The sequence below is a fragment of the Cheilinus undulatus genome, linkage group 12 (assembly GCF_018320785.1).
Source record: "Cheilinus undulatus linkage group 12, ASM1832078v1, whole genome shotgun sequence".
NCBI lineage: Eukaryota > Metazoa > Chordata > Actinopteri > Labriformes > Labridae > Cheilinus > Cheilinus undulatus.
This window is the reverse complement of record NC_054876.1, coordinates 7,707,649-7,719,987: the sequence shown is the minus strand read 5'-3', so window position 1 is coordinate 7,719,987 and position 12,339 is coordinate 7,707,649. Positions and strand designations below refer to the sequence as shown.

The 12,339-nt window shown below is 38.4% G+C and overlaps 1 protein-coding gene across 3 annotated transcripts in view; it reads left to right on the top strand.

The window, feature by feature from the left end:
* The first annotated feature begins 561 nt into the window (after window positions 1–561).
* The window catches only part of nrip1b (nuclear receptor interacting protein 1b), a 100,070-nt gene continuing 88,292 nt past the window's right edge, over window positions 562–12,339 (top strand). For all 3 annotated transcript variants that reach the window (XM_041801140.1, XM_041801142.1, XM_041801143.1), the window contains exon 1: window positions 562–807. The gene's annotated coding sequence lies outside the window, so the exon portion shown is untranslated. The remainder of the gene's footprint in view (window positions 808–12,339) is intronic.

Here is a 12,339-nt window from a genome sequence, read left to right as displayed (position 1 = left end):
GTGTCAGCAGCAGTGTCTTCATTTTTTTAAGTGTATTATTATTTTTATGTACATTATTATTGTTATAATTTTATTATTATTATTTCTATTACAGTAGTTGTAGTGTAGTCCATCAGTAGCAGCAGTAATGCTGGGTGGATGCTTGTTTCTTAAAGGGTGGTGTCAATAGCAGTGTCTTAATTTTTTAAATGTATTATTATTATTATTATTATTATTATTATTATTATTAGGCTATTTTTATTATCATTTCTATTACAGTAGTTGTAGTGTAGTCCATCAGTAGCAGCAGCGACGCTGGGTGGATGCTTGTTTCTTTAAGGGTGGTGTCAGCAGCCCTGTCTTCATTTTTTAAATGTATTAATATTATTTTTATTATTATTAGGGTATTTTTATTACTATTTCTATTACAGTAGTTGTAGTGTAGTCCATCAGTAGCAGCAGCGACGCTGGGTGGATGCTTGTTTCTTTAAGGGTGGTGTCAGCAGCAGCAGCGTGGGGCGGGCGGAGGGCGCAGTAGGAGGAGTGAGTCTGTCTCCGCTCACTTCTCCACAGTGAGGAGACTCTGGGAGAATAAACAATTCAGCCTGCACGCCGCTCACCTCTGCTCAGCCCGCTCCCAGTCGCCGCACAAATCAAACGAGGCATTTTTTCGGACTAAAACCTTGATTTTGAAAGCCTGCCTCGCCTTTTCTGCTCCCTGCCGAGAGTGTCAAAGAAGACAGATGAGAGCGTTTTCAGTGGATTTGCCTCCTCCTGTCGAATAATAACGATGCGCCTCTCCGGCTGACTGTGGGGTGGACAACGCAGGTAAGGGGCTCTACGTGCTGTATGTAACACACTGTCATATGGTGGGAATTATTACCGCCGCTGACTGTGAAAATGACACTCACAGGACGCGGTGTCGAGCTTAACTGTACATGATAGCGGGTTTTATCGAGGGTCTGTTTGTGTCGTAAGGCGAGCCGTGGCGCGTATGGATACAGCGCTGAAAACGCTGCATAAAGAAGTGAATAGACCTGGCTGCTCTCCGTGCTGTACGCTTCTATTAAAGCCAAAACCACTATCTGTACCCCTGAGCTCTTATACGACTGGAAATTTGGGCCTTCATTTGAGGTATTCATGTGTCAAAATCCTCATTTATCTCAATGTAAACCGAACGTAGCGAAATTTAATGTAGCCACATTGTAATTTAGGCTACTGTCACATCCCCACCGTGTAAAAACTGAATGAATAATGACACCTTATGGGCTTATTTGATAGCAATACACACTGTAGGGCTGTCCATGCCAGTGTGCTGTAATGTAACGTAAGCACTGTTAATCTAGTTCATCACATTGGGTCAAAACAGTAGACTGCCTCCTATTTTTAAGCGGTTTTAGCACCACCAATGGGAAACACTTCACTGTTACACTATCTGTACATTACTATCGGCTCCTTTAAAAGACCTTAAGGCGGTTTGAATGAACCCAAAGGCCTTGAAAATGACCTAATAGCATACTTACATGTGGAGCTTGAGTCATAAATAGTGCTATCTAGGCTACCAGACGGGAAATCTCCTTTATACCCACACTACAATGAGATTATTCCTCTTTTAATTTGATGTCACATTGTAGGAGTGCTCTATTTGGGTGTTTTTAGTGGAAAATTCTCTTTTAATCAAAGTAGCAGTGGCTCTTCTCTCTTAGCATGCACAGTACATACAGCTGAGTGGCCAAGAACATGCAAAGGTTTGTAAATGATCATAATAAATGTGGTCTTGTCTGGCTGTTGTACCTACATCTCCATGTCTGTGACCATTTCAAGGTTTTTGTGAGTCTCTAGTTCAGTGTGCACAGGGCGGAGGTTGGTCAGTTGCAGCCTGTCACATCACTGTGTCATCATGTCCGATATGTTTTGATAGAGTTCAAAGACTTGGATGTTTTTCAGCCTGGCTTTCTTCTCTCTTTTTTTTTTTTCATGAACGGCCTTTGCGTAGGAGTTCCTTTCTCCTGAAATGTCCTATTGCTTCACTGGACTTTGTTCCGGTGAGGAGGCAAAAGGTCAGGGGCTGAAGTTTGCTGCGAGTTACAGGAATGAGGGCAGAGTACATCTTCAGTACAGCTTCCAAAAGGGCAGTTTACAAAGCTGCCCAGCTGCAGCCTGTTTGGGTTTCATAATAGACGGATTAGACAAAGGAAAAAAGTGTGTTGAGTTAATGTGCTACCTCTCGCTGAATCTCTGTTACTTAGACAAAAAAGTAATGTGGGGAGAAGTCAAACTTTTCTAAAGCCTGCTAAATACTGTCTGTGTCTGGGGGTCTGCCTTTTAGCCTTTCTTTTGTTGAGCGTTTAAGCTGCTTAATTATTTGACCTGAACTTACACAAGATGTTCAAGGTAGTTCAGCTTGTCCTCTTTTGCCCGAGATAACTAAAAACCTGCACATTTATGGACAAAGTTTGAAAGTTGCAGAAGTTGTCTGAGTGCTGCGTTCAGTGGCCCAGGCACCCTGACTCCTCTCTCTGTTTTTGGACGTGGCTGGATTTGACTGGGACATCTGCTATTGTCCGGGGAGCTGCTGTTGAGTGATGTGCAGTAGCCTGCAACAGAACCAGAGGACATTCAAATGGCCAAATGCAAATGATGTCGAGGCTGCTCAACAGTCACAAGACTGGACTCTGCTCTCTGCCCTCTGATCCACTGACTCCTTCTCATGACAGCGAGTCTTATCTGCCATCAAAATAGAGCGGCTGCTGCAGGAAGGGGCAATGTTTTGACGTGTGGCAGTGACTGGGCTTATGCAGGTGTGGTGTAACCAGTGTTATGCTTCACATTTGATTATTTTGAACAGTGGTTCAATGCACATATAAATTACTGTCTTTACCAATCAGGCTGATGGCTGTTTTCATTATTAAGTCTATAGAGTGTAAAAGCATGTGAAACACACCCAAAAATGCAAAAGTCTGTAAATGGCTTTCTCCTGCAACAGCCAGCCAAAATAGCTAACCCATAACAATTCATTAACTACTATAAATGACAACAACATCTGTGGATTCTGCTTATTTAAGCAGCTGAAATCAGCAACTTTTTCATATTAATGCTGAAAATGTTCTAAAATGTTTAAAAAGTTACCAAAGTTGCTGGCTGTAGAATTTCCTTTAATAGAATTATTGAACGATCATATTTGCTGTTAGGCTTGCACTGTATTGGACTTTAGCTAATATTAGATATGCCGATATTTACAAGATAATTTGAGACGAAAGCTGCAAAAAATTGAGAGTCTAATTCTCAGTGTTACACATTTTAGAGTTGATTGTAACACCCAAAGTTTAATTCTAACTCCAGTCACAACTTCTGGAGTAATATGACAGTGTTTATCCAACTCTGTAGAGAGTCTGTTGATTTCAGCTCTGCCAACTGTTGTATCAAATATGGAGGTAGTTTTTCCCATCATGCCCTTGGGCAGAGAGTTTAGATGTTGTCTGTTGTACTGTAATCACTGTTTGGATTCCTTTTCGCATGTTTCTGGTAAATTATTGCTGTTTTTGATGTTAGACATTTCTGCACCCTGAGTGAAGTTATCCACTGGGTCAGTCACTTCCTGCCTGTTGGAGGATGTCTTGTTATTGATGCTAGACATTTCTGCACCCTGAGTGAAGTTATCCACTAGGTCAGTCACTTCCTGCCTGTTGGAGGAAGTGTTGATTTTGATGCTTTGATGATTCTGTTTGAGTTGAACTAATGCTGGTGATTTTGTTGTGTAAAACTCTGGTTCAGTGTTAAAATATCATCACTTTAAAAAGTATTTAACTACCACCAAGGGTGGACACCTATACACACTTTTCTAGTGTGTCCAGACCTAAAACAGTCCTTAAAACTGAGGATGAACAAATCACCAATTTTACAGTCCTTCAAACATTTTAAAGCTGTGGTTCTTAACTGGTGGGTTGGGACCCAGAAGTGGGTCACAAAGCTATTTTCAGTGGATCACAGATGTGTTGGGGGAAAAATATGTTGCAAAAAGTCTATGAAGTGCTTTTATTTTGAAAGACGCATCGCCATCTCTTTGTTTCTTCACCTCTCTGGCTCCATCTCAGGTCCAAACGGGCCCATCAGAAACACTCGGTTATGATTGAGACATGAGAAATTTGGGTTGTGCTTCATTCGTGAGGAGGTGATGGAGGGTCCTGACTTCAGATCAATCACTTTTTTAAAGAGTAAAGAATGATAACAAATAAAGGAAAATAATTCAGCTCTTACAGGTTTGTTGGTCCAGTCTAAATCTAGCCAAAATGATTGGTTGTGAATATTAGCAGGAATGTACATACCACGCCAATAATACTTGCATTGATCTACTTCTTTAAAAAGTATTTTAAATGGAGTTTTGTCACTGACTTACAGAAAAAAAGATCTAATCTTCATGATAAAGAACAGTGGAAGCATCCCTTTGTGTCTTTACAAAGGTCTGTCATAAATTACAAAGAAAATGTAGGAAGTTCTCATATTTAAGAAGTTATAATGTGAAAATGACTTCTGTATGCTTAAATCAGTTTGCAATTAATCACCCATAATTGATTAATTGATTAATCAGAAAGTTATTTATCCTTGCAGTCACAAAGCTTGAACAAGAATCACTTGCTATTTCTGCTTGGAAAATATGTGGAACGATGAAGCAGTTTTCCGAATAGATGACCATTAATTGTCTTTAATTGATTAGTCAATTAGTTGTCGTAGTTTTTCCTCGGAGTTGCTGCCAGTTCAACCATAGATTAAAAAAATAAAAAATACCATTTGCCATTTTGGAGAAGCTGAAGAAGAATTACTGCCAAGAAAAAGATGAAAACAAGAATCAATCTTGAAAATAGTTTGCGATTAATTGCCTTTCGATCAGTAAATTGATTTTTCAAGAAAGCTGTACGTCTCTGTTTCTTCCTCTCCTGCTTTAAAGTGTCTACACTTTAAATGAAGATACTTTATCAGAAAAATATTTTACATTAGCGCTTTTAAAATATGTGGAACAGTTGAACAAATAGCAAAATAATTGGAAATGAATTGTCTTTCAAAAGATTAATCAATTAATCGCTGTAGTAGTGGCTGTCTTTATGGAGTTTACTCAAGAAATACTGCCAAGAAAGAAGCATGTTCTCACATTTAAGAAGTTTTAACTGAAAAGTTGATGTTTTAGCTGCTTAAAAATGTGAGTAAACACTTTACAATCAGTTGCCCTTCATCAGTTAACTGATTAATCAGAATTTTACTTACATAGATGACATAGAAAAGAAGCTTATCCTCACAGCAATGAAGCTTGAGCAAGGAATGCATGACAATTCTGCCTGTAAAATACTGGGAACAATGAAACACTTTTCCAAATAGATGATGACTAATTGTCTTTCAACTGATTAATCAAATAATCGATTAGTCTTTGCAGCTCTGCCTCTGAGTGGTGGTCATTTCTGCCATAAATACCAAAAAAGAAGCTTGCTGTCATATTGAAGAAGCTGGGATCAGAGAAAGTCTGCCCATAAAATAAATGAAACATGAATTTATCATCAAAAAGGTTTCGATTAATTGCCCTCTGATCAATTAATTGATTTGTTACATCCGTGTAACTTCCTCTTTCATAACAAAGACAGTTATCGTAAATCCAGAGAAGCTTCTTTAAGAGGATATTTGACATTTCTGCCTGAAAAGTCTCAGGAACTGTTACTGGATCCAGAGAGTGGTTGGCCCTTTAGTCATGTATTGATTGATGAAATGATTCATTGATTAATCATTGCAGCTCTACTTCGTTGTGACTTTCTTTTGTCCTCTGAATAAGTTGATATACCAGTGTATTTTTATGGAGGGTGGTGCCACAGATATGGCAGTACCTGCCCAGGCACTTATGTGCACTAAGAGCGTCTCTAACCACCATCACTGTGCCAACTGGAAGCCTTCTGTTTGTAAATCTGTCAGTCACAGAAACATGACACACGGGACAGGCTAAACTGAGGGCGTCATCCTCGCTTTTTGATCGCTGAGGTAGTCTGCGAAAACACAAACTAATGTGCAATCTAGCAGAACAAGTGTCATGCATTTACTGCAGAGTTTTTGATTTATTATAGACCTGGGAGCTGCCCAGCACTTGTGTTGTTGGCCACCGAACATTGTTCAAGGGCACTTTGACAGTGGATGTAGAGGAACAGAAGTGCGTTTCTCATCTACTTACTGGCTCGCACTCTGTCAGCCCACAGAGGATTCAAACCAAAGACCTTTTGGCCACAAGCTCATTTCTCTAATTGTTCTGCCTCCATAATATCTGTGTGGAGCGTGCATTAAGCTCAATCACTTTATTGTTCTTTTTATTGTTTGTTTATTCAGTGGACACTCTGCACTCGTAGTAATACTCCATACTACTGCCGTTATTGGGCAGAGATTTACACCGCAACAATTACACTGTCAACTTTAAAGTCAGAGCAAAACATTAATCTCAAATTACGAGACAAAAACATGACACAGGACAGGACAATGTCATCAATCAAAGTGATTAAAGTAGAGCCTGATTGATAAGCTATTTTTAGACTATACCCATATCTATAAGGGGGTAAAGGTTCTCTGCATAGGTGGGTTGATGGATATGTTGAATTTTAAAAAGTAAAGTTGCACGGATTGTAAGAATTAGGCCATTAGCAATCTTGTCCTCATCTCTTTTCCCCCACTGAGCCAACATTTTCTCTCATGTTTGACCACAAAAACACATCATAGATTGTCCAACAGGTGACCTCTTCACCCCAATAAATAAGATCTTTTTTGATATAGCAGTTAGGTGTATGAGATGTCGAACATAACAGGTAAACTTTGGCTACTGACATCAATTTGTGTCATATTCTTCATCTGTGCATCCCTATGATAAAGATATTTAAACCTCGAGAAGATGATTGACTTAGGGGTTTCATGTCAGGGACCCAAGTCTGCTTGAGGATGTGGTCTCAGGTTTTGGGGATTTTACCCCGGCTGCTCCAAGTGGATTAGGATGAGTCATCTGCAGCAGCAGACGGGGTGACAGTTGTTTACAAGCTGATAATTGTAGAAGGTGATTTGATTCATAATGCACATATACTTATTTGCTGGCAGCTAAATTATAGAAATAACCACCAGTGTGCATACAGTGTTAATCTCAGCTGCAGATATCTGCAGTGTTTCATACAAAGTCCCTGAACTCAGGTGGTAAAGATGGCCGTCCTGCCCTGTCTCATTCTTTCTGTTTAATTTTTTAGCGTTTCTGCCTTTTTTTTTTTTTTTTTTTTACAGTATTCGTCAACAGTAGGCTATGCTGTATAAGGATGCTCAGATAACGCCTTTTGAAATATTTCTCTCAGTATTCCCTAATCATAGCAGGTGAGCAGGATGTTTGGAGGCTTTTTGTTGATGGAGATAGCATCACAACCATCATTCAGGAGTGCAGGATAATATTGGCAGCACTGACCAGCAGAAAAATGGTCAAACAGAGGCGTCATTTTTATCACGTGTTGGGATATAGAAGTAGATGTCTCTGTCATGCACACAGATATGTATTATTGATATACCTGGATAGTTAACCAAAGTATAGTCTATCAATGGGAAACATAACACAGCTGATGGATTGTGTCTACAAGCGTTCATCAGGAACAACCAAATATATTTTTTTATGCACCGATTTTGAAAATGAGCTGATACCAACACCAATGTTTACAATAAAATTCAGTTGTTTACTGATGTGATAATAATGTGTTTTTTAACTTCTTTTTTTTTGTTGGGACAATTCAATTATGCCAAATTTTCTCTCATGTACAGATGAGCACTTTTCTGCCTCATAAAAAACACTCTGTCTATTCAGCAGGAAGGTTTATTATATATGCTAACATTATATTGACACAACGCCACACATAAACAGCAGCTATCCTTTATCTATTCATGCCATTTTACTTGCTGATGCTTTTTACAATACTGGTTAATACCAGTGTTAAACCCATGCATCGGTGCATCCCTAGTATTATGAATTTAAAAAGTCGTATGATTTGCGTTACTTCCTGATCATGTGGGGTACCTCTTATTCATTTTCTCGTACATAGCTGTCAAATGAAGTTGACATAGCTAGTTTTGTCATAGGTGTGCAGTAGGAATGCTCACCATTGGATTTTTTGCTAATATCTGATAGATATTTACAGATTAATTAAGCTGATAACAGTATCGTGCAGATAACGTTGTGAATACTTAGTGTGAGACTCAGGCTTATATTTTGCTGTGTAAAATGAAGACATTTTAATTCTTTGAAAATCCTACAGTTTGAATTGGATTGCTTTTTTGAAGGGCGATTTTTGGATTAAAACATGTCTGATTTAACCTTTTTTTACTCATGCAATCACCTCTTTGCAAGACAAACAGAGACATGTTTTTTGTTTAAATAATCTGTACTTTTCAGTAGTATTGATCAACAAAATAACACAGTCTACATATTTTATAACAGAGAGTAAAGAAAAAGTGTCAAACCTGGGGTATAGGTGTTCTTGTGGTTAGACTGCACCCAGTTTTACCTGAGTGGCCAGGCTTGAAGGCCGTCCGGTGGCTCCTTTTGCATATATCATTCTCTCATTCCTGTTATGAGCTCTTTGCACTGTCTCCCTTACTAATAGTGGCATAAAAAGGCCATAAATAAACCTTTAAAAATTGCAGTTTCACAGTTTTTTCAACTTAAGTGCAGACCTCCGCTTATTCAGCTACAGTTTTTTTATTTTGCAGTTTTTTCAGCAAAATGTTTCATGTCCATTTATACTGAAATATAAAAACGCTAGTTCTGCACAATTAATGTAATTGCAATTGCAATCACAGTTATGATTTCAGGTTGTGCAATTGCATAATTACATGAAAGACTGCAAAATTTTTGCATTAAGTAGTGCTTGAAAGGCCTTTAGGTTTACAATAGTGCCACTTGTACTCTCTGTAGAAGTATTTCTGTATTTTCAAATAAAGGTAAACTTAAGTTTTGAAAGCAGTACAGTCAAGACTTCAGGTTTTGTATTTTTCTTACACTACCTAATATTTTTTTGCTTTTGAGATGTGAAATACACACTTCAAAACTGTCATTATTCTCTGTATTTTCCTTGACAACCAAGGCAGTAGACTCATGATAGCATACCAGTATCATTGCAACCTCACATTCCCACCAAATCATGCAGCATGAATAAACGCTATAATGGTATATCTGTGGTTATCCCATATCAGCTATACTGGTCATTTAAAATATCAGTCAGGGAGATAATTATTAAGATTTCTCACTATTTAAGAGGATGTTAGCACTCTATGTGACTCCTTTCATGGCTCTTCTCTGTGCCGCCGCTGCCTCCTCCTCCTCCACAACCTCTTATCTCTCAATGGATTTCACCCATCCACACACATGCATTACACACTACAGTATCTTGAGCACAAGCAATGAGCCAGATTGCATAGAATTGGCATAGAAAAATGTCTTGAAATGGATACAACAAAGATGAGGCTAAAACGTCAAGGCTTGAGTGATTAAAGTGTAAACATATACGGATGGATGCAGCGACTGAAGCCAGCATAATTGAATCAAAAATGAATACAATACAGACATTAATACAACAAGTGGAGGCCTGCTGCAGGCTGATCTTAAATGACTTAGGCAGGAACATAAAGAGGCATGTGGAAACTTGCTGTTTACTGATTATACAGCATTTTAGTGTATTTTCTCAGTAACAAGAACAACTATAGAGCGAGATTGCATCAGAAACAAGGCAGAAAAACTCCTCAAGTGAAATTTTCAGTCTGAAATAAGATGATTGTGTGGGCAGTTTGAGAGTATTCCCACTGTGTGCTGCTAAGAGGATAGGGTTTAGAAAGGCCTCTCAGTTATAGCAGCACTATCTCATTCAGAGACAATCACTCCGGCTCCTGTTGGTGCTTCTGTCATGAACAGAAGGCAACCAAAGTCAATGGGACTCATTTTGATGACAAGGCAGGAACTGCTAAATGCGTCTTTACAGCCATCGCTCCTGGATGCAGGCTGGAATGACGAAATGTGAGGGAGAAAGATGGACGCCTCCTCTGCAACCCCTGAGAGCTATACTAGCAGGATCTCATCTGTTGAATGACTCCCTCCTCCTCCTCCAACTCTCCACCCCTCTGCCTTCACACTTCACCTTGGCCTTGGTGCAATGACAGGCCCCTCAATTATCTCCGCCGATTGATCGCTGCTGATTGCAATTACCGTGAATTATTTAGACTTTGCAGAAATTGCTCAGTAAAGCAGAGGGAAGGCGAAAGACAAAAGATACTGCAGGTCAAATAAATTACACGTTATAACCCACGTGAAGCATCGGCCCTCTTTGAAAACAACAGCTGCGGAAGCCTAACTGTGCCGATCAATGAGGCAGAGCAGGGAAACAGCATCAAGAGTACCTTGTACTGTGGTAACAGTCTCCGGCTCAACACCAAACCTGCACTGGGCTGCTTCTCTGATATGTTAAGTAAAGACCAAGGAGATGGAGCACGGAGCAGCAAAGCCTTATGGGTGATGTGAGAGGAGCTGACTCTCTTCGCTGGGCTGGTGTGGTCACAGCTAGGGCTGGGCACTAGGTTTAGCTTTTTGTAGAGACATATTTTTGATAAGACATGGCTAAGATGGTGTCATTTATATCAAAATAGTTAATAATGTTTTAAAAGAAATCAATGTCAGGTCTAACGCTCATAAAAAAGATTGTTCAACGTAAGGAAGACTAACAGTGATATGCTTATTAATTACAGGTTCACTGATTTGAACTGTTAAGTCTAAGTCAGAATTATCATGTTATTCATTTTATGTAAGAACATTTTCATAAGGGCTGAACAATTTTAGAAAATAATCTAATTGCGATTTTTTTCCCCCAAATATTGCAATTGTGATTTTATATCCAATTATTCCTTAACTTTCTTTTATTCCTTATTAAGGGCTGAAGTGTTTAATTCTGATGATTTTGACTCATTTTGCGTATTGCATCTGATTTGTTGCATTGAAGGGTTTTTGTCATTCTTATATTTGATAAGAAAAAAGTACAGAAATTAAAAGGTTAGGATTTTTTGTGAACTGTTAAAAAAATGGCACCTGTATGATTGCATGATCTGTCATTCATAACATCTCTGCTGCAAAAACAAAGTTTAAAACTGGTATTTTGACACAAATTTCAGGTCAAAGAAATATTGCACCTTTTATGATTTTAAAATTGCAGCAGGCCATATTGCTATTTAATCTAATTTTTGATTAATTGCCCAGCCCTAATTTTTATTGCTGTGGAAAATCAAATGAAATATCTAACCATAATCAATAGGGCAATAAATCACCAGTTTCATTACAACATGATACGATACATCGAAGCGATATAATAAAATGCAATAGGATATGATAAAATGAGCAGATATGATTGGTCACAACCCACCAATATGATATGAGATATGATAAGATACTATGGAATGATCAATACAATGTAATACAATACGCAGATACAGTATGATATAATACGATATGATACAGCAATATGATACAATAGAACAAAATATATTTGATATGTTACGATACACCTATATATATGATATGATACACCAATACAATGAGATACATTACACGAAACCATGCGATAGACAATACACCGATACGATACCATAGAATACAGCGTGATATTTATTTGTGACATTATGATATTTAATGAGATCAAATCTTTGTCACATGTTGATGCAGTGAAGATTTGGCATTATTTTTGCTCTGGAGGAATCTTGACTTTGATCAATGAAGGAGGTTAGGACAAAGTTTTGAACTATAATCGATGCATCCAGAGAAGTGTGAAACTGAGTACTTTTTCCTCTCTGTTTAGCTGCAGAGCCTTAATCAGACACCACTTGCACTACTTCAGCCACGGTTAAATAGTGAGGGGAGGTTTGTTATCCATAAACAACGTTATGTCACATAAAAAAATGGAGATCTAGTTGGCAAAAAAGGTTGTGGGCCTACCCTGGTGTAGTCCAAGTCCTTAATATTCCCCCACAGCCGAGAGTGGAAAAGATAGCTAATTCATCCTCCTAATTTCAGCTAGCAGCTGTGAACCTGTTTACCACTAGCTTGTTTCCCACAGGTTTGTGTGAGGAATTTCAAAATAATAACGGAGCTTTATCATGATGATGACAATTGATATTTTGAGTTTCTATTTCAGTTGATTGGATTGTTGAGCAACCAATTTATACATTGATACACATTGATCAAACGTTAAACCAATTTATGGTTTTTAATCATCCAAAATTGCAGGAAACTGCTGCAACATGTCGTAATTGCACAAATGCTTTTGCAACATTCAGAAT